At 42.4% G+C, this 24,253-nt stretch overlaps 1 pseudogene; it reads right to left on the bottom strand.

Moving 5' to 3' along the window:
- Nucleotides 1-673: 673 nt before the first annotated feature.
- Nucleotides 674-23,813, bottom strand: LOC121720949 (annotated as a pseudogene).
- Nucleotides 23,814-24,253: the final 440 nt, after the last annotated feature.

Here is a 24,253-nt window from a genome sequence, read left to right as displayed (position 1 = left end):
CTAGTCTTGGCATTATATTAATATCAAACTATCAAAAAAAATTTGCTATTATTGCAATAGTGCAAATAGTAAGCTCCCTCCAGCACGAAACAGGAAGGGGCAAAGTAGGCTACAGATGTAGCCTATATGATTATTTGTTATTTAGTTTCTTATAAATTATTAGTAGGCTATTCCACGTGACAGAACAACTCTTTATTGGTTAGAGATGTCACGCATGAAACAATACTGCAGAAACACAAAAATATGACTTTGATATGAGTAGTTCCTGTTGATATCTAGTGCATGATGGGAAATAATGTAAAGGAATCTAGTTGCAGTCTGTGACTAAAAAACTCTTTGACTTGTCTTTAGATGTGAGATTGTAGTCATTCAAAAATCTTTTCAAAGTCTTCTGGTGTAAGGATGCCATTACATGTTATAACTTAGTTTTATATAGTGCCTTTGAAGATAGGTCGCTTAGCAAAAAAGTAATTTCAAACTCTCTCTAAACCCAAATCAAACTAGTAAACAAAAATAGCTGCACACCATACACGCAGTCAGGCATTACAAAACAAACACAGATTGAATTGTCCAGGAAGGGCATAACATTTTACTCTTTCTGCCGTGGTTTCAAACATGAGGGGTAGAAGCAAAGTCCTTGAATGGATCAGGCCATGCCCTTGAGCGCACTGGGCTAGGAGAGCCCACAGCTGAGGGTGATGCCAAGAGTGGTGGGGAGGCTAGAGATGGGGGCAGTACTGATGGTGATGGGGGGACTGGGTGTGATGATGAGGGAGCATCTGAGGGCTGCTCCGATGCCATTGGTATAGAGTCCTCCTGCCAGACTCTGGGTGTGGTGTGAAGCATGTCCCCGCCACTTGGGTTGATGCTGCAGGAGGCACAGGCCTTCCGGAGGCAGGTGGCATGTCAGCAGGTGCCATCATCAAGAAGATATGTGGGCCCACCCGGAGAACAACTTGGTGCAAATTGGACCAAAATGATGCCATTTTATTCTCCCTGTGTGGTCGGCGAGCTCTCACCCAGTCTGCCACAGCTATGTCTGGCACCCTGACCCTCTTTTTCTTGTCAAACCACTGCTTCATCCGCTTGTGTTGACAGGTCACTAAAGGTGTGAATATGTATGGTGTTCTGGATTGCAGTGGGGCGGAGCCTGTCGAGTGGCAGCTTAATCAACCTACCTAGTGTGAGAGAATGCTGGGTAGCCCAGTAGTGCAGCTGGTTCATAGCTGAGCAGTATCAATGTTGTGTATGTCGTGCTAGTGAGAGAGCTAGCAGCCTGGGCTTTTAGCTCAATTGCTAGCACGATCGACTTACCATCCTTTCTTCACTCTTTTAACAATGGGGCCTCCCACAGACCATTACCACAGACAGTGGTCCACAGCTCGTGTCTGCGGAATTCACGTCTTACTTGGAGAGCAGAGGAATCCGAAATATCTGCACAGCTCTATATCACCCCCCAGGTAAACAGCGGCGTGAAACGTTTCCATCAATTCCTAAAACATGAGACATGAGAGCGCATCAGGCTCAAGGGTGTTCCTTTAAACAAGCTATACGCCTGACCCTGCTGTGTAACCTCTGTTCAGATGAACGTGTGGCTCAGCCCTGCACTTGACCGGACTCAAACCCACATACACGCAGCACCTCAGATGAGTGTCAAGGGGAGTCAAGCATGCTAGTAATCGAGCCAAAAGCTCAGGCTGCTAGTTCTCTTACTAGCATGACAACAAATGTTATTATAATAAATTATGTTATAATAAATAGGTGCCTTCTATAGAAATGGTTTATTTTCTAATGTTATTCCCCATATGTTACTCTGATTCCGTATGTGTCCTCACTTTGGGACCTTTGTCCTAACTTTTGGGCACAAGTGTCCTCATTTTTAGTGTCATGGCGGTGACATGGTCCGCAAGCTATCCCAAGTGGTCCGCGAGCACACATGGTAAAATATAATATAGATGAGTTGTTTGCAATATTGAACCAACTTGTATCTAAATCCAAACAGTTCTGCAACACTGTCTATGTAAGATATGCCAGTTTAAATCATATGAGTTCTCTGACACAATAACCAAAGTGCAAAGACAATTAAGCAAGGTGGTTTAGTGAGTAGGCCTATTGTGTAGGCTAATAGCTTTTTAGCTAGGTGGTCCGTGCATTTCTTTTTTATTGGTTAAGTGGTCCTTCGTTTCAGAATATTGTTGATATAGTTTGAGAAACCCTGGTATAGATATTTTAATGACATTTTCAGTCTGTTAAGAGGCAAAAAAGGCACGTTTAGATAATGCCCCCAAACCTAGCATTGTAGCTCAATGGGAGTACTGGCCATTAGCTGCAGCTACTCCAGTTTGGTAGCACCGACTTTGGTCGTTATTATTCCTATCGACAGTACTCGGGAACGTGTAGTGATCAATATCCATGTAAAAATCGGACGGATTTCTGATTGCTTCTGGAGGAAATGAAATCCTTTATTGACCAAAACGTCTTCAAAACCTGCTTTGATATACTGTCAGCTGCCATTTTCCATATGTATTTCTAATCAAGTCTGGTTTGTTTGTACCATAGACAGTAAAAGAAATGGATGAACAGACTCCGTCGTTTTCAATGGGAGGGCACTGAGTCAAATAGAACGATTTTTCAGTTGGTCCCCCCAGTACTGCGCAGACTCACACTTAACTTCGTGACGTTAGCCATAGAACTGAATCTTGTAACTCATATGATACACAGAAATTCTTCTCACACTTCCTTTGCCTTCAAAGTCATCAAAGTTAAACATTTATTTATGTATTATTATTAATATCATCCTCACCAAGTCGTGTTAATGTTGAAGCTACCATGCACAATCATCTTCAAAAACATTCATGCTAAAACAAAACGAAAAAGTTATAGCCTTGAAGCTAATCTTCTTTCCATTTTTCCGACCTACGGTCAATCCATCGAAAACCTCTGAAATGATTAGTGCCGTTTTTTTTTTTAAATTAGGTTTACTTTTTTATTATTATTAGGTTGCCTCTGTGTAATGCTTTACCTTAACATATGGTCGTGTATGCTAGGTTTTGCTTATGAGTTACCGTCATAGACAGGTGGACTGAGCATCTTATCCAAACAATACGGTTATCTCCATACGGCGCGAAAGAGAGATTACGTCAAAGCTAGCTTCCCTCCAACCGAACAAGCTAACCATTCTTCTTACGGGTAACCAACGTTACGGACGAGGTAGTGGAGTCTGTTTTGCCTTTGTAGTGTTTATGTGGATTACACAGAAGCTACAATATCGGCACAGGATATATGTTATATGAAGTTATGGTATTTCAAAAAAATCCTAGAATGAATGGGCTTCTATGGGAGTTAGCAGAGAGGTGGTCCCTCCAGCCTACGTCGATTCTTCTACTTCCGGGAATTCGCCTGCCCCCTTGTTTTGTAGGCCTACAAGTTTCTCAAGGTAACAATGGGGGCAGGGCTTAGCAGGGCTCTCAAGTGTCATGCATTGAGCGTGACAGTCACTCATTTCAGTCTTTTGTCACGCTCTCCCGCCACACATTGTATTTCTCACGCAGAAAAACTATTTATATATTTAGTATGCTGCCTCAGCGCCCAAAATGTCTCTGGCCGCGCCGCTCTCACCCGGCAGGAATCAAGCGCGTCTCCCCTGGAGTTGAGCCTGTCACTTATCAGCCAATCAAAAATAACGAGAGGGGCTACACAATAGCCAATCAGAAAATAGCACTATTGTATCTGGGTAAGATTTAACGCAACAACCAATGAAAAAACGCGTATCCTGGAATTGTTGAACGTGAATTATTGAACGCGAACCTGTTTCTTTCACCTTGAAGCTTCGAGCATCAGTTCATGGTTTCAGCACAGAGTAAGTCATCTTTTAATGTTACAACAAATCCACAACTTGTTTGACACAAACAATGACAACGTGACTGCTAGAGAATGTTTCCCAGACAATTAGCATCAGTTGTTCATGACTGTCTGTAACTTAGCCAACAGTTTCACAGCCTGTTCATTGACAACACTTGCTCAGCCTATGCCTAGTCATAGCCTACTTTCGTTCACACGATGACTGACATATTGTCACATTCTAAACATCTCTAACTCCAAATAGGCTTAATCATTTTATTAGCACTAAACAAAATAAAGTGTATTGCATAGCCTATTGTTATAGGTCACTTTTAAAATCATCGTATAAGTATATCCTGGCCATGGATGCATTAATCATTGCATCTGTATTCAAAAATGTCAGGTAAAAAGCAATTAAGCATCCTCTCATTCACCCTAAGAGGAAAGCCCCCTAAAAGGTCCAGGTTAGTGGATGCTCAGAGGTGGGGAAAAAGCCCATTATTGAATTGTCAGTGCCATGTGTCAAATCTTTTCTTTTGCAAATCTGAGCAATTATAAATTATACTTTTGCCCCATTTTGACTTAGGAGGACATTGCTCCTACATACTGTAACCAATAATCAAATGCCTGCTCTCTTTTGTAAAGCTGAGACACTGTTGGAAAACAATTAGAATAACTGTGTGATGTAGCCTACTGACACAAAGTTACAAAGGCTAGATTATTATTTTATTTTTCTACTAACAAGCATCTTTGAACTGACCACATTTCAGCCCTCTAGGTCTTGACTTGATATGACTTGAGTCCTAGCATTAGGTCTTGTCATGCTGTGTGCAAAAGTAGATCAATATAGAATGACAACATGAGTACTTTAGACCATTATTTGCCAAGTTATTGCCAAGATCATGCATTTTGTAAAATGCCCTATGAAAACTCCCCATAGGACTTTGGGTTATCCAAAATGCATACAGTAGGCTACTGGCAATCAAATGCCTACTGCATATGAACCCCTTATAAGCATAATCTTGGCCTCAAATGAAAGGTAAAACTCTAAAGTTTCATGCTTGCATTTGGATTGTAGGCTACTTCAGGTTCTGATATAACTACACTAAATATTGAATAATTACAAAAAATACAAATCTTTACAATTTCTATTTCAATTCAATTGGTGTGTATAAGATGGGCTATATTTCTGCACAACTAATATTGGATCAACTGTTGACCGACCTGGGGCTGGTGTATGCTAGCTGGTGATGCTAGTTGCGTGTGTAAATCCTCACACCCCTAACCTTAAGAACGGCTCTAACCGCTGAGTTGGAAGCTTGGGCTTTTAGCTCAGTGGTTAGAGCGCTCGACTCCCATGCCGGTGTGTTGAGGTGGCGGGTTCGAGGGCCGTGAGCGGTGGACGAAACAACCTCTGGAACATCTGAAGGCATATTATTAAACAGCAACAAAAAGTTGTAGTATTATTAATGAAACACCCCCATTCTCGCAACCCGTCTGACCAGCCACCCCTTTAACCCCCGGACAGGGGGGGAATTGTCGACGGGGAATGTCACTCTTGCCTGTCCTCAAAACTTGAGAGCCCTGGCTTAGTAACATTGGGGGAGGGGCTTAGTAACAGGTGAATTGCAAAGATGGTCCTGGACTGACTTTCATATAATGGCCCAGGAGGACCCAAACCAATATGGTGATATCAGATCGTGCAGTTGGCTATAGTAACTTGTTCAGTGCTTATGTGTTTTCTCAATGTTCATATGTCTTCAGCGTCAGAATTTTAGAGTTCAGTATTCTAGTATGAATATTAATAATAATAGGCAACCAGTGGGCACCGTGATGTCAATTTGATGTCAAGAATTAGTCAAGGTTTTGACCACCATGTTGAGCATCTATAATTTCATACTATTTTAGCATTACAAGCTATGGCTTGCTTGTGGTTGTAAAGAGGTCCAACAAGGGATCAATCTGGCATGTAATCACTGGTCTATAAAACTTGGGTCAATATGATTGATGTTAAATCAATGTTGATTTGATATAAAAAAAAAAAGGAGTCAAAATTATATGGAATTGACGTCATTGAATTGAGACCATATGAGAACCAATAATGTTAATAATCATAATAGTAGTAATAATAGCCCACTAGGCTAATGTTACTATTGTTTTGACCCTTCTACCAATCAGTTTGGTAGCCATTTCAATATAACAGATTAAAATGCCAACAGTAATCATTTTCACGATTGTTTTTAACGGATGCTTATCGCCATTTGATAAGCGCATGCTCACACACAGCAATTCCCATCCCCCACCCCTGATCAAATTCAAATTCGCGTAGCACTCTAGAATCTTTGCCCCTTTTCAACTCCAGTCACCAGTGACTTCAACCGTCACTTTTCTGTCATGCCTCTGACTGAATGTGTAAGCTGTACAAACTCTGCTGTTGTAAAGGAGTCGACACTATGGGGAGACACGGACGCAGCGAATAGGTTTTAAAGCCCGAACACGGGGAAACTTTAATCACCGTAAACTTAGCTCGCATGTCAGTTTAAAGATACACACAAGTCGCGCCTCTGAACGTCATCAGAACACAACACCGTAAACAGTACACAACAACTCAACAGATAAAAGCGCAGGCTGTGACTGCAACAATATCATACAAGTGAACAACATGTAATGGCTGGCTGTGAATTATGTACAATGTGGTGCCCCTACACGTGCCCCCCCAGAATTCACAAAGACAGACAAGTTCATCCGGTGAGGTGGGCGCAGTGCTCGGCCAAACTTGCTCTGGTCATCAGGCACTGGGGCCGCAGGAACAGGAAGTTCAGGGTTCGTTGACTGTGGAAGCGTGGTAGATGGGGGACGGCCCAGCCGTGGGGGCCGGGCAACCACCACCGGAGAGTCCAAGTCCAAGTGAGCGGGTTTAAGGCGGTCAACTGACACCCGGTCTCGCTTGCCCCCAATGTCGAGGACAAAACATTTGTCCCCCGTTTCCAGCACCCGGGCCATCATAGGGTGGACGCAAGGGGCTGCGGTGAGCATCATGACGAATAAACACATATGCTGCGTCCTGCAATCCTGGCAAGAGCTGTGAACGTGGCATGCCGTGCTGAGAGGTGGGCACTGGCGCAAAAACCTGGGCACCATGGAGGTGCGCCTGCCGCTGCTCACCAGCAGACCATGGGTGGGTAACATCAGGCAAGAAATCACCAGGCACCTGCAGAGGCTGTCCATAGACCAGCTCGGCCACGGATGAAAAGAGATCATCTTTGGGAGCAGCACGCAGACTTAACATCACCCAAGGCAAATGATCCACCCAGCTGACGTCACGGAGGCTCGCCCGCAACGCGGCTTTCAGTGAGCGGTGAAAACGCTCACACAGTCCATTGGCTTGCGGCTGTGGTGCGGTGCACTCGCGCTCCAAGGCTGTTGGCGACAGCCATCCATAATTCTGATGTGAACTGCGAGCCGCGGTCCGCTGTGATGTCAGAAGGGACGCAGAAACGGGCGACCCACATGCCTAGGAATGCCCGCGCGACATCTGCAGTCGAATGGCCTCAGGCCAATGAGTGGTGCGGTCAACCACGGTGAGCAGGTAAGTGAAACCGTGGGAGGGCGGCAAAGGTCCCACTAGGTCCACATGCACGTGGTCGAAACGTTTCTCAGGGACGTGAAAAGTTTCCAGAGGGGCTATGGAGTGACGGTGCACCTTGGCCCGCTGACATTCAAGGCAGGCGGCAGCCCAGTCACGGACATCCTTTTTGAGGCCACCAGCTTCTGTGACACTCTCCTGCCGGGGTGAGAAAGGCCATGAACAGCATCAAAGACCTGCTTGCACCAACTGCTAGGGACAATGGGTCGGGCCTGACCTGTGGAAACATCACACAGCAGAGAGACACCCGCGCTGCTGAAAGGAACGTCCGCCAAACGCAGTCCACTGATGGCAGTCCTGTACGCCTGAACGTCAGCGTCATGGACCTGGTCCGCCGCCATACGTGCATAATCCACTCCAAAGATGCACTGCTCCCGCAAAATGACGAGAAAGACAGTCTGCCACATGATTGTCCTTTCCTGCATCATGACGAATATCCGTTGTGAACTCTGAAATAAAAGAAAGCTGACGCTGCTGCCGGGCAGACCATGGCTCCGAAACCTTGGCCATGGCAAAGGTTAAAGGCTTGTGGTCCACAAAGGCAGTGAATGATCGGCCTTCCAGCAGGAAACAGAAGTGTCGTATGGCCAGGAAAAGGCCTAGCAGTTCCCGGTCAAACATGCTGTACTTCCTCTCCGTTGGACGCAACTGCTGGCTGAAAAAGGCCAGCGGCTGCCAAGCACCATCAACCGGCTGCTCGTGGACGGCACCTACCGCATAGTCAGAGGCGTCAGTTGTGATGGCGATAGGTGCATCTGAGGATGGATGGGCAAGCATGGTGGCATTGGCCAAGGCCGCTTTGGTGTCCATGAACGCCTGAGTCCTTTCCCCTGTCCAGTCGATGGTGTGTTTAGCAGCCTTACCCTTAAGCGCTCGTAGAGGGGACGCATGAGGTGAGCTGCACGTGGAACGAAGCGGTGGTAGAAAGTCACCATGCCTAAAAATTCCTGTAGGGCCCTGACCGTGGCTGGTTGCTGGCCAATGGCCTCCACCTTAGCTGCTATCAGAGCCGCCCCCTCGGTCGTGACATGGTGGCCAAGGAAGTCAATGGCAGACAAACCGAAATGGCACTTCGCTGTATTGAGGATCAGTCCGTGATCGTCCAGACGCTGAAACAGAACCCTGAGGTGCGCCAGGTGTTCAACTTTGGAAGTACTAGCTACGAGGATGTCGTCCAAGTACACAAAAACTAACAGCAAGTCACGCAGAACACTGTCCATGAGTCGCTGGAACGTCTGGGCGGTGTTTTTTAATCCAAATGGCATGCGGAGGAATATGGGGAACAGGGTAGCAGTCAGGTGTAGTGGCCTCATTCAAGCGACGGTAGTCACCGCATGGACGCCAGCAACTGCCAGGTTTCTGAACCATATGTAGTGGTGAAGTCCAAGGGCTATTAGAACACTGCACAATGCCGAGGGGCAATTGTAATATATGCTTTCTTTCTCTTTTACAGACAGTTGATTTGTATTGCTGAAGGTACCATCAGAGCACCTCTCCCTACCCTGCAGGACATCTATACCAGAAGAGTATGGACGAGGGCCCAAAATATTTTAAAGGACATTTCTCACCGTGACCATGGACTGTTTAAACCACTGAGATCAAGCAGAAATCTCTGTTCCCACATGGCTAAAACAAACTGAGAAGGAGTTTCTTTCCTCAAGCCATCCACATCCTGAACACATAAACTGCATTACATGGACTTGTACTGCACTTACACAGACTGGATTTTTTACCCCCTGGGTCATTCTGTGTCAAATCAGATAAGGTTGTTGCTGCACTTTCACAGGTTTTGTTCAAACCCGGTCTATATCAAGAATGGATCCCAAAACCAAGGCCTGTAAAATATTTCTGTTCAGAAATGTCTTCATATGATTAAGTTTGTATGGCATACTCATTTTCTACAAGGTTTCTCCTAGATTTGGGAAAAAGTGCAAAAAACAGTGTCATTAAGGGTATCAACGTACCCACATATTTACGTACTATGTGTTATTAATGTTGTGCCAATATTTGAGCTCTCCACATATAATGGGCTTGAAGAACAAAGGAAGGTTGTGTTTTTCGGTCATTTTCATTGGATTAAAATGCTATGTGGGATCGCTAGCAGGCAGTTGAACATCTATATGAATGTAGTATGGGCATTTAGTGTACAAGGTGCCAATGTTGTACCATAGATAAGTAAATAGAGTCAAAATCATTGTTTCACCACAGGGACAAGAATGAAAACACATAGGTATACAGTGGAATCAAGTAAGTGTATTTATGAATGAAACATGGTACATCATTGGCGCTTTATACATGAAATTATTACAAATGGAACTATTCCCATATTCATTGTCATGTTCCTATTAGCTACTCAAAATACCATTTCAGTCCTATGAAAATGAAATGAAAAAATGCAGTCATACCTTGTTTTAACCTTATTTTATCTTGAAATGCATTTGTTGCAGAGACCCTTAAATATCACATCAACATTAATGAAGTATTGTATTTGCAGACAAAATAATGATTGAGGCCATGTGGATACAAAAAATGAGTTTACAAGACCCATAGTTTCACCAGTTTTGCACTTTGTTCCATATCTAGGCCCCTATAAAATGAATGGACATGACCACCCTTCTCTCTATTTGTTAAATTATTTTTTGTAATTTTTTTTTTAATCTTTATCCTTTACACCTCTGCACAGGAAAGTTGAGCAGCTAAATGGCATTTCTCTATGTATTTTACAACAATATGTCTGTATGTGACACATTCTTGAATCATTGACAGAAGACTCAATTTTGTATTGTGACATTTGTGATGTTTATAAAGAAATAAAAATAATTGATACTGATTTGTTGTCACTAAAGTTTTTGATATAATTTTGGCTTGATGTCATATTGATATCAATACATTGATGTCAATACAACTTTCATTCTAGACCTGTTTTTTGACGTAATTTTGACGTCAATGTTTGATTGACATCAAAATTGACATCAAAATGCCCGCATTCCCTTCAGCAACAGTGATGGTAAATGTAGTGTCTATGACCTTCTTCGTTTCACCTAACCAGCTTCTTGTTTGCTTCATACTGTATATTTAGATTTTTATTTTTTTATTTCAGTGACGGATGGCTTCAGGTCCTCTCCACTGCATGATATGTGAGGTCATCCTAGCCTGAAGGCAAGTACACTGTGAGAAGAAAGTGCAGTGAGAGGTGAATTTCCACCATGTTAAGTTTGTTTCCACAATACAGATGGACTACTCTCGCTCCCAGTGTTCATGAGGGCCCATCCCTCCCCTTATCTGCATTTAACCTTGAGTGTGCAGACGGCGTCTCTCACCCCTGCACTTAGCACCACGCTCTGATAGACCAGATTTAACATCCAAAGTCGGCGCACTCGCATTCTTTCATATTTCTCTCTCCCTCCCTCCCTCCCTCCCTCTCCCTGCCTCTTTGCAGTCTCCTGTTTGAATAAATTCGGTTGGCCGACAATAGCGGGACCTAATAGATCCGATTCCTTGGTTTAGATGTTACAATGTTAACATCAGATTCAGTTGGGAAAGCAATCACTTAATCATAGATTAAAATAGTGGGAAATTAAATATGCTGGTGTAAGAGGAGGCAGGGGTTTGATGGGCAGGGAATGAGTGGATGGTCGCAGAAAGGCATTAAGTCCTGATGGAATTCCTAGATCATTAAGCCTGCTCCAGTTTGATTGAAGGGGTGTTGAGAGTTTGCTTTTCTACTGTGATCAGATTCTCATTTCATACATCCTTTAATTTTAAAACTGAGCCATATACATAAATTAGTTATACCCCCCCATCAGTAGCCTGAATGGCATCTTATCCTCATGGATCATGTGATCTTTGCTGTTGTACAGCTTGTTAAGAATCCATCAGTGTAGATTGCAATTAAATAACTTAATGGTTATACAGAGAGATGTGTAACAAGGATTTAGGGCGTAGTAATTGCATCACATGAGGAGGCTGTGCAACATAAATAAAAAGGCCATGAAAAGTGCCTCCACTTTGCTCTAGAGGCCCGCGCCTCTGCAATTGGGTCAGTTTCCATAAAACTGTGTTCGGCGCCAGCTCACGTTTGGAGATGGTGATGCAGCAGAGATGCACTAATGTGACAGAGACAGAAACGCCGCAGGCAGGCTGTGCTATGCCGTTTCCGCCCGTCTCTCACCACAGAGCTGAGACGCCGGAGCACCACTCTCACTGCCGTCTCCTCCACTTTAGTCTCATCTGCAGGCACTCGGAACGCTGAGCTTAACGATGCACTGGACACAGAAGAACAGACAGCAGCCCTGTGTTTGGAGTGGTGCAATCTCGTCTATCTATCTATCTTAATTGTATCTCTTTTTCCTTTCCTTTCCTTTCCTGCTCTTTTCTGTTATTTTATCACAGTGGCTGTTCTGGACCAATTTTACTGCAGGGGCCAGTGGGGGGGCTAGCGTCAGGCGGATGGCGCAACAAGGAGTTTCTAAGTTTCTTAATCAGTCATGGGTGTGTTTTGGGCGTAACATCATGATAATGACATCTGTCATTTCCTTTAACAGCAAGCAGCGCAACTTCAAACAGCACTTCGGTATTTTGATAGTCAGCGGCACATTTTTGAAGGAATCTGACCGTATGGAACAGTTATATAGAGTATAGCCTACACACATTTGCACTTGTCTATTATTTGAACTCATAGGCAAAGTAAAAGTAGCTTCACTGTGGTGTCAGTCAATCACAAAATAGTTATACACATTTAATTACTTTCACTATTGACTGACAATGGGTTATCATCGAAAACCTGGAAAAAGCAACACTTAACGAGTTCTCGCAAGAGCACAATTTGAATTGTCTCTGCGAGACATTCTGGCAATGAGTAATGATGCACGTTACTTTTGCCACTTGTATCACGGGGAGCCAATCACATCGGTGTATCTGATATAGGCGGGCCAGAAGCGAGCTAAACAGATGACAGTTGTAGTGTTATCCAATTGCGTCGAAGTCCGGAATCAGTCAGTAAACATTTGTCGTATCCAATTGCGTGCAGTGAGATTTTCAAATGCACACTTGGTGCTGCCCCTCGAGTTGGGCCATTACATTATTTGTGTCCAGACCCTTAATCTTTCTAGATTACCAGCAGGGGCGGAGCCAGACATTTGAAACATTGGGGGCTTAGCCCAGTGTCACACTGGCTAAGGAGGCTGTAGGGTCCGGGGGCATGCCCCCCCGGCAGAACATTTTGAAAAATAACCCCTTAGATAATTACTTCTAGTTAATTCTGTGTAAACTAATGGACACATTGAGACTTTAAAAATGTGATACTCAAGGTATATCTGACAGGCACTTTGGGTCTTTCGAGAGGGGTCTATAGGCATAGCCTATCTGATCAGCATGCACTTAGTTAATTAAGCGTTTTTATGAGTTATGGTTTGTATATTATAGGCTAGTGGGCCTATACTATGCTGAGATAACCCTGATGGGGTGCTACCTTGTCTCAATACATTTTTACTTTGAACTCTGGCCAAAGTAGCCTTATGGTCAGGTTTAGCACAGCCCCACACATTGTGAACCCACTTATTATAATGTTCAGTGGAACACATGAAGCTAAGTTTAATCCAGGGCTTAACATTCATTTTTCAAAATGGCGGGGAATTCCCCCCTTCAGTGCTTCACATAGGGGGACTTATTCAGTTGGGGGGAGTTGGGGGGGGGGGGGGGGGTACATTTTACAAACTGAAATCACATCTTCCTTATAGGCCTAGGCGTCAATGAGAGAACACTTACACTTAGGCCTAGCCTACATGATTTTGGTTTCGATTTTCTAATTGGAGTAAGTCATTGTGACAACACGTCATGATACATTTGATAATGTTTGATCATTGTTTTCGCATCTTTTACGTAATGAATGTGCACTCTAGAAAGTGAAAGTAGCCTAACCTAGGCCTACTATGTCGGCCTACTATATCATTGTTTTAGTATGAAGCATCTTTTACGTAATGAATGCGCACTCTAGAAAGTGAAAGTAGCCTAACCTAGGCCTATATGCGCTCTGTGTCTGAGCTGTCTGTGCACGTCCGCAATTGATTACGTCCCTCAAATGGAGAACACAATCCCATGGTATTTTTTGCTCTAAAATACATGAAACATGCAAGTTCAAAATCCCGCCGGTAGCCACGTTACATCTCCATTTCATATTTGCCTAAATGAATTGAACGAACTCAACTGACAACAGGTACATCTACTGATTAGGTCATTGAGACTCTATGAATACAGTAGCCTACAACAAACTTTCTGTCTTTCTGAAGTTTATTTTTGTATTCCGGGGTACAGTAGCATAATTGCCTAATGTCTTGACAATAGTTTTTCTTACCGGCTTGCTGTTTAAACTGACTGCACCGCTCTGAACTTTCCTGACGTAAACCATTAGCCTACATCTCGGCTCTGGTATTGCCTAAACTCATCGTGTGGGAAATCAGATTATCTGTCAATATTGGGCTTTGAAAATAAGGGATATTTGCTAAGTAATAGTAGCCTACATTTTGTAACATTTATAGAGAAACCGACGGGAAGTTAAATTAGAAATTAGAATCGTTGGAGATTGAAAACACTACAAAAAAAAAAGATTCGGGGGCTTTTGAAAAAAGATTCGGGGCTTGAGTTTCCATAATCCATCATCTTCGTGATCTGAGCCCCCGAAGCCACCCCCTCGCTCCGCCAATGATTACCAGGGTCTGGATCTCCAGGCTAACACTTACCCCAATAATGTTTGAATGACTGAATAAAAAACATTTATCCTGCAGAGGAGTTGTTTGTCCACCTCAACTGCAGACTGCCAGAGTGATACTGAGACTGACAGGCAGGCCCATGACTCTAGCCACATGCTTTTGTGTCGGTGAGAATAACATACTGTATATATGCTTTTAATAAACAGATTTCATTTTGGAAAGCCTTCTTCACCAACATCAGAGACCTTTAGATAAATGTTTTATGATGAAGATTCTTGTTTTCATGATGGTAATGGAAGATTATGGAAACTAGTTGGTGGAATTGTTGTGACCTAGAAAATCCACAACTAAGAGCTCTTGTCTCATCAAGACTCTTGATATGTGACATGTCAACCATGTCATTCACAAGGTTCCCACTCTAAGTCAGATGTAAAATTCCATGACTTTTCCCCGACTTTCCCTGACAAAAATCCTGAATTTCCATGACCTACTTAGAATGAATCGTAGGCCTACAATATACCGACTAAAGATTTAAGAGTAGCTGCGTAGCATTCAAGAATCTTAGACTTTTTTTTGGAGCTGAATAAATGGGCATTGAATAAGCAAAGTTATAAGGACATACATTTGCATTAATGTATTTTGGTACATTAAGTACATTTTAACCCGTTGCTACAAAATTCCCTGATATTCCATGACCTTGCCCCACAAATGATAAAATTACTTTCCATGTCTGGAATAGACTATCAAATTTCCATGATATTCCAGAACTTCCATGACCCGTGGGAACCCTGCATTCAGCAGACGATGGGAGCTGGTACTGCTTTTTCCATGTCACATATTGCAGTGATTTTATCTGGCAGACAAAATGTACTTGGGAAGCAGCTAAGTCAAAGTGTTTTAATGGATTCTGGGTTGGTCTACAACTTCCGCAATTGAGGAGAAATATCAGATTTTGTGATCGGTATTACTAATGAAAAAAAGACATGAATGTAGACAAGAGCCACTTCAACTTAATAGAGCTGAAATCAATCTCTGAAATATTTTGTTTTTCTAATATAGTACCACCAATTGCCAACATAAAAAAATCACATTACCACTGAAAATCAGCACTAGTTATCAGAACAAGTTATGAGAAGCACTGCAGGCTATTCTATGTCACTCCCAAGACTCCAGTAAAGGAACACACCAACATTTTGAGAAATTAGCTTGTTTACCATCTCCTCCACAGTTAGATAAGATTATACATACCCTTCTATACATTCCAGTCTCAGTGTGTGCAATACCTCAGTCTGACACACCCACCGTTACCCTAGCTTAGATCAGATCATTGAGGTGGGCAGCCTAAAACTAGACTAAAAGTCTAAAACTAGACTAACTAGTCTAAAAGCCTAAAAACTCTCCCAAAAGTGACAAAAGATACAACATTGTCCTATTACAAGTTGGGCCTAGTATAATTACAATATGTACACATTTCAATGTAAACTGAGAGGCAGAGATTTTCTTAAGCTGTACATGCTTGGAGCTACGCTGTCAGGCAAAGCACTGCTACTTGGGATTTGCAGAAGTAACACCGGAGCTTTTCCGGTGCTGTGTGCCAATCACTACACCCAAGTAGCAGTGCTTTGCCTGAATGAGAACATAGTTACAAAATATGCTAAGAAAATAGCTTTGTCTCATTTTACATTATTATTTGTAGCTTATATGTTGTAACTATACAAGTCACAACATGTAAATGTTGGAGTTCTTTTGTCACTTTTGGGAGCTATTGGCTAATTGGTTCTGCCCACCTCAATGAATTATGCTAGGCTATACTAAATGTCAGACTGAGTTACAACTTTCAACTTTATCTTTATGATGCCAGCTGGTGTCTGCCATGTCCTTTTCCATGGTATTAGCTGGAATCTGTCTTACCCAATGTCCGAAGACATGCACGGGGAGGTCAGGAAGCCAACCGCCTGACTTACTTGCCTGCTAGGTAGACAGTTGGACTCTAATCACCAAAACATTGGGTGTGTGTGGGTGTGTTAACTTGTGTGCTTCATCACTTCTACCTCCCCCTCACACATTCACCAACCACTATCAAATGTCAAAGCATCCTCTGCATGTTTAACACCCCACACCCCCCCCCCCCCCGTTCCCCTCAGTCACCCTCACCGCTATTGCGTGTGTATTTGTGTGTGTGTGTGTCTGACCTCTCATTTGTACACTGTCTCCCAAGCCAATCATAACGCCATTAGTCTTCATTGCTTTCTTTATGGCTATGTGGGTCCGGGACCGGAGGAGCTTGCCACTCATTGCCTTTATCTACAGGATCGACATGCCTGGCAGGCCTCCAGCACAGCACAGCCTATCAATTAATGATCCAGTGTCCCTAAGCTATCTCACTCTGTCTCTCTCTAAGCAGCTCTTGCTGTCTCTCTCTCTCTCTCTCTCTCACACACACACACACTAGGCATCTCTCTAAGCATCTCACTCTCCCTATCTCTCTCTCACATACACACACTCTCTCTCTCTCACACACACAAAAACTACAAACCATAAACACAAGACACAGACCAAGACATACAGAGATACACACATACACAGAAAGAAAAAGGCATGTTTGCTTATGAGAACCCTAAACACAAACACAAAATGTGTATTACTCCAGGCAAAGATACTGGTAATTTGAATACATATAATATAAACACAACACACACACACACACACACACACACACACACACACACATTAAACCTTTTATGTAATGAGTTGGAGCCCTAATAGTAGTGTAGAGGCTGATTCAACATTATTATGACCGCCGCGCAGTAAAGCGGCGGTCATACTGTATAGGTTTAGTCAGATTTTTATTTTTTTTTCCTTTTTCGCATGTCCAAATTTACGTCAAGGATTCCCGGGACACTGTAAGACAGGGGTACACGAAACTTGGTGGGCATGTAACCCCACATGGATAGCATGGAACCTTCGTTTTGATCTGTAGCCCCCCCGCTGGACTGGACCACCGAAAGGAGGGTAGGGCAGACACAGTTTTCTGTGAATATCTCGAGAACCGTAGGGTTTAGGAGGACCATTTTTTTTTGTATGTTGATCTCAAAGGGCCATGTCAACCCATTCCATAACCACTCATTTCATGTATAGCGCCACCTAGTTAAACACAAAAAAAGTAAAAATGAGGTGTTGTAATCGCAGGTATCTGTGACCTAACATAGTCAAAACTGCACGAAATTGGAAGTGTAGGATCATTATGACACCCTCTGAATGCACGCCAAGTTTCGTGGAATTCCGTTCATGGGGGGCCACACAATAAATTAATTTATGTTACTATACACCAACTGGCCTGTAGGTGGCCGGAGACAGTTTTCTGTGAATATCTCGAGAACCGTAGGGCCTAGGAGGTCCACCTTTTTTTTGTATGTTGGTCTTAAGGGGGCATGTCAACCTATCCCATTACCACTTATTTCATGTATAGCGCCACCTAGTTAAAAATTAAAAAGCAAAACATTAGGTGTTTTCATCACAATATCTCTGGCTGACATGGTCAAAACTGCACGAAATTGAAAGTGTAGGATCATTATGACACCCTCCGAATGCATGCCAAGTTTCGTGGACTTTCGTTCATGGGGAGCCTTACAATAAAATAATTTATGTGTACATTTAGTGACCGTACACCAACAAGGATTCCCGGGACATTGAAAGACCGGGGTACACGAAACTTGGTGGGCATGGAACCCCACATGGATAGCATGGAACCATCGTTTTTCGTTTTGATCTGTAGCCCCCCCGCTGGACTGGACCCCCCGAAAGGAGGGTAGGGCAGACACAGTTTTCTGTGAATATCTTGAGAACCGTAGGGCCTAGGATGACCAATTTTTTGCGTATGTTTGCCTCCTGGGGTCATGTAAACCCATTCCATATGCACACATGTGCATAAACAGATACACACGCACACACATACATTCACAGTAATCCTACGTATGACACATACTCACACAGTAGACATATATACGCATGCATGCACATGCACACACACAGGCACATAAACAGGCAAACACACAAGCACATGCACATGCACGCACACACACACACACACACACCCACACACACACACATAAACATAAACATGTACACGCACACATGCACACAATTCAAGAATTTCTCAGAATTATGAACAGGCAAGATGGGGGTGAGATTGTATAAAATGTATTTTACATGTGAAATCTATGAACTAATCATGTTTTGGTCCTTGTTGTCTAGCAGATACCAGTGAGAATTGAGTGTGCATAATGCAATTCAGTAAGACAGTTAGAATCATATATGCCTTTCAGCGTGACTTATTTTTGTGGAAAACATGTGCTGGACTGTTCATATTTTGTACCGCTCTGCGGTACATCTAGTTTTCAATGAAACTTCAATTGTAAGAACATAATTAGAAAAAAAGATTAACTATTTTCAAGAAAAAGGCTGTAGACATTTGCAATACCAATTATGCCAATAAATCTTAAAACATAGTATGTCATCGTATATGTCCAATTTACAGATTATCATGGAAGAAACGGAACTACTTCTGCCCCTGTTTGTGTACAAACTGAACAACCAATGAGTAGAGGTTTGGTCTAGCTATGACTGTGGTGGCACAGTGGTAGTGTCCCCGCCAAAGAAATAATACCATAAACATAATTTCAGATAGATAGATCATCCACTTTCCAGACTACTACACTGTTAAACCAAGATCTCCACTCTATACACTCCTCTCGCCCTGTGTTTTTTTTTCATATGATGATAACATAAAGGCTTGATTGATTGACTGGTTGATAGATTGGGGCACCAACTCCGAAGAGGGTACTCCTATGGCTAGCAGCGGTCCTGACACGCATACTCATTTCTGTCTCAGAATGTCACACACTTCTCACACAGACAAGGGGCAAAAACAGCAACAGAAGGTAAATTGGTTCTTAAATTGAGATTGTATTTTTCTTTAAGCTCATATTTATACGTCCCAGACAGACGAGAGGTTACAAGTGTAAATGGCACTTATTGCTTGTGTGGGAGCTGTGTTGCTTTCACTTTTTCTCTCTCAAAGTACCTCATTACAGCGATGCTTGTTTTCCAAGTTGCAATTACAGCATTCAGATGGGTTTTATGTGTTTTGTTACTCTACATGTATCCCATTTGCATTCTGAAGAGTTTTAAGCATCTCAGAATAAATAGGTAGTGGCATGGCAATCTGCTGCAGGAGAGTTTGGGTCATCGAGAAGCAGCCCTCATACCAAAATGACCTGCTAGATGTGAAGCAGATCACTTAGCCAGATGAACTTTTACTGTGCCGATGAACAAATGCTACCAAGTATCATGAAATTGGTTCAGCCTCGATAATATGGGAGATTGATTAAAGGTCTCACAGCAATATTACTCACACTATCTGGATAAGGTCCATTGTGAAAAACAAAATATGCTTGTTCTCTCTTTCTCTCTCTCTCTCTCTCTCTCTCTCTTGGCACAGACACACACAGTAGCAGACAAGTGCAGTCTCTTTCAATAAAAAAAACAAGTACAGGTAAACCCAAGCATACATTAAATATCTCACTAAATCCATTGTGAAAAACAAAATATGCTTGCTCTCTCTCGCTCTCTCTCTTTCTCTGTCTTGGCACAGACACACACAGTAGCAGACAAGTGCAGTCTCTTTCAATAAAAATACAAGTACAGGTAAACCCAAGCATACACATTAAATATCTCACTAAATCACTTGGTGTGCCCTTTCTCTCAGTGTCTCCCTTTCATACATACACACACAAACACACACACAATCTCTATAATATCTCACACCAAAATACATTAATGTCCCTGCAAAACAACAGAAAAGCAGACAATGCACCACTATAGAGAAGCACAGCGGCCGGTGATGGGATACACGCCGGCCGTTCATTATTGAATGTGGCGTCCGTGGCGGCCTTAATGTGTGGCCATTTCATTGGGAGAAAACAGTGTGTAAATCGAGCATGAGGGGCAATTTAAAAAGTGCCTACCTGAACGGGCTGACATTGCAGTAAGGGGATGAAGTATGGAGCGCAGCTCACAGCCTCTGGCAGCACCTCAATGGAAGTGTCAAACACGCTTATGGGTAAGGTTTTACTGCCACTCAGTCACTGCTGGCTCCACACAGCCTGGCTAGGGGATTGTGTGTGTGTGTGTTGTGTTTTTGCCGCCATGCAGGTGTATGTCTGTGTGCCTGTGTACACGTGTGTCAGTGAGTGGGTGGGTGTATTTGCCTCCATGTGTGTATTCCTGTGTGTACATGTGTATACGTCTCTCACTCTCTCTGTTAACACAAGGACAGGTTTACGTAAAACATGTCCCTCAAGTTGTGACATTTTAAGACATCTCTCTCATACACACACACACACACACACACACAATTAACACAAATGAATGCACTTTAATGCATATACAGTATACAGTACCCTCCAGAATGATTGGCACCTCTGCTAAAGTTGACTAAAAACCGGTATAAAAATAATCTGTTGGTGATTTATTGTAATCTCACAATGAAAAAAATAGGAAAAATCCAACCTTGAAGGAAAGCAAATTTATTTTGAGAAAAAGGAAAATCTCATAAAGAAAAACATATTTTTAACAAATACACGTTGCTCACAATTATTGGCACCCCTGCTTGTAATACCTTCTTAAGCCTCATTACAATAAAACACCTTGTAATATTCTCCTGTGACACCCCATAAAGTTGGAGAATACAAAGCAAGGGATGTAAGACCGTTTGTCTTTACAAAATCTTCCTAGATCGTCCAGATTCCACACTTGTGCATTCTCCTCTTTGACTCACCCTACTGTTTTTCTATGGAGTTTAGATCAGGGGACTGATATGGAAATGTCCGAAGCTTGTTTTTGTGTTCAGCAAAATTTGTTTTGACGTTTGTTTTGGTTCATTGACCTGATGAATGATCCAATCATTACTAACTTTTAGTGTCTTGGCAGAGATTGACAGATTTCTTTTGAAAATGTTCAGGTTTGTCTTGGTGTTCATGATACCATGCACCTTAATTAGGTTCCCAAGGCCTTTGGGAATAAAAACAGCCCCACAATAGCACAGCGCCTCCACCATAATTCTCATTAGGCATGGGGTTCTTTTCAGTATAGTAATTCTTCTGTGTAATCCCAAACACACCTAACATGTTTCTAGCCAAAGAGCACAATTTTCATTTCATCTGACAATAAACCACACTTCCAGACAAAGTCACTGTACCATTCAGTAACTCCATGCCATTTACATTGGTAATTAAATGACTGGACAGGCTTTTACCTGGCATGCCTTCTAAATAATCTATTAGCAGTGAGGTCAGTTTTGAAGATTTTTTGGGGGACTTGGTGGGGAAGATGATACCTTTGTCTTTAACTATCCAACAGTGGTTCCTATGGAATTTTTGCCATCTTACCATCTTCCATACTGTACGTGGGGGCATAATAACCATGGGTCTTTGTCCAAGATTGTTTGTCACATTTCCAGATGATTAGAACCTTTTAATCATTGTATTAACTGTAAATATAGGCATTTTCAACAAAGTACCTAGTTTTCATAGCCATTCTCTGACTTACGAATGTCAGCACACTTTCTTGTTATTTAAATTTAGTGTATTCTCTTGTCTTTCCGATGTTGAAGAGGATTTAGCCTCTGTGTGACTTTATTAGCATACCATAGTGAAAAAGAAAGTCATGAACTACTTCTGAAAGTTCACAGACACTCTGATTAACTTAAATAAATTGAAATGAGATAGGAAAATGCTTCTGTTAGGTTTTGTATATAAGATTTTTCAGGGGTGCCAATAATTGTGAGCAACGTATTTTCATTAAAAATATTTATTTCTTTATGAGATTTTCCTTTTTCCTTTAATCTCCAACAGATTATTTTTTAGACCGTTTTTTAGTCAACTTCAGCAGAGGTGCCAATAATTCTGGAGGGTACTCCTACACTAATGCACATACACCATACAGCAGTGGTCCCCAAACTTTTTCTTTCGAGGGCCAGCTCAAAATGCCTGGCTCTAAGAGAGGGCCAGAGACTCGAAGTATATCAGTAACCATAAATAGCTTAGTGCTGTGAACAGTCTACCTTAGTTGAATATTCCATTACATTTAATCATACTGTAATTTAATATCATTGCTAGCTGTGTTTATATTTCCATCATGCCATATCAGTGTAAAATGTAGCTCAAATGAAATATTCAAAATGTGTGAACTCTGAACTCTTTGCATACACAGCTCAAATTGTGAACAAGCAATATCCTACAAATAATTTAAAGTTCTCAAACTATGAAGTGAATGAAATGAAGTGCTGGCAAAAACATCTGAAATGACCACTTTCACTCACCTGATGAGAACTTTGTGAATTGTGAATTTGTATGAACATTTGAACGAGTGGATACAAAATATAAATAATTATCCCAGAAAGTCCCAGAAATATGATTTGAATAGAAGTTAGTTAGTTATTAGCAATTAATTGATAAACTTTTAGAATACTTTGAGCACTGATACAGTCAGCATAGGCCTCTTACATTGTTTGCAAGTAGGCCTACATTTCATTCCGTTTTCGATGGCAAACGCGAAACAGCGCCAAAACAACCACCAGTGGACAAAAAGAGTATTACATGTGTACTGTTAAGACTCGCTATAGAGAATGAATGGGGGAATTACGGAGGTTATAGTTTGACGATGTCATACTCCCATGCGGGGCAGATGCTATTTACCTTGGACATGTTTTGGGGGGCCGTTTTTGGGGACCACTGCCATACAGTATACTCTATATACAGTATGTATGCATATTAATGAAAATAATTTACAATCCAGCTCTCTAACCAGTTGGCCATATAACAACACCATGCAACCTCCATATTTGAATGCCATATGAAATCATAAACATATAAACACCATCTCCTCAGACATTTCCTCAAGCGCTGGGATAATAGAATTCCAGAAACTCCACTGAAGTGTAATGTATGATGATACTACAGGTCTCATACTTGAAATTGAGTTTCCTATTACTACTAAGTATAAGTAAGTATATATAGTCTTTTGATCCCGTGAGGGAAATTTGGTCTCTGCATTTATCCCAATCCGTGAATTAGTGAAACACACACAGCACACAGTGTACACACAGTGAGGTGAAGCACACACTAATCCCGGCGCAGTGAGCTGCCTGCATCAACAGCAGCGCTCGGGGAGCAGTGAGGAGTTAGGTGCCTTGCTCAAGGGCACTTCAGCCGTGCCTAATGGTTGGGGTTCGAACCGGCAACCCTCCGGTTACAGGTCCGAAGTGCTAACCAGTAGGCCATGGCTGCCCCAATTAAATACTATTCTTATTATTACTGCCCAGATCAAATGCCCACATGTGAGAGGACGCTGGCGTTGTTTGTTCGCTGCTTCTCCATAGAAACTCTAAACTTTACCAAGCGCTATCGCCTAAACCTTATCAACCATAATCCTGTATCTCTGCATCTGTACACAGAGCCTATCCACTTGGATGCCAACTTACCTGCCACCACCTTCATCCTACACAGGCTTTTACTCCTGACCAGCACCACCAGCTCTCCCGCCACTGCTTTCCGGACCATCCCGTGCCTCAGGCATCGGCCTAGCCATGCAAATAAATCACTGTTTTACACCATTTACGAGGCTCACAGTAGCTCCATACTTCATTGGTAGACCTCCGAGGGCCTTGACATTTAAAACGAGACATTGAGAACTTTGAAAAAGCACTGGTAGTTTATTTACAAGACAATTTATACAATGGATTACTGTACTGTGGCGTCAGCCCAATGTAACAGTCGAGAATGGGGTTATTGTTGTGGCGTTGTCGTCGTATTCAAGTGGTGTGTGTTTTACTATTTCGACACATCTTTCATAGCGAATTAATTTCATTTTCGGGAACCTGTTGTGGTCACTGCTGTACGTCAATTGCTGTGCGGATTTAGAACCTAGAAAGTGTACATCAAGCTAAGCTAGCTAGGTTTTGATGGCGCCAAGGCATGACTGGCTACTAAAGGTTAACGCG

This window comes from Alosa sapidissima, chromosome 10 (genome assembly GCF_018492685.1).
Source record: "Alosa sapidissima isolate fAloSap1 chromosome 10, fAloSap1.pri, whole genome shotgun sequence".
In the NCBI taxonomy this organism is placed as follows: domain Eukaryota; kingdom Metazoa; phylum Chordata; class Actinopteri; order Clupeiformes; family Clupeidae; genus Alosa; species Alosa sapidissima.
Note: the sequence above shows the minus strand (reverse complement) of the source record. Positions and strands in the feature narration are given on the sequence as shown.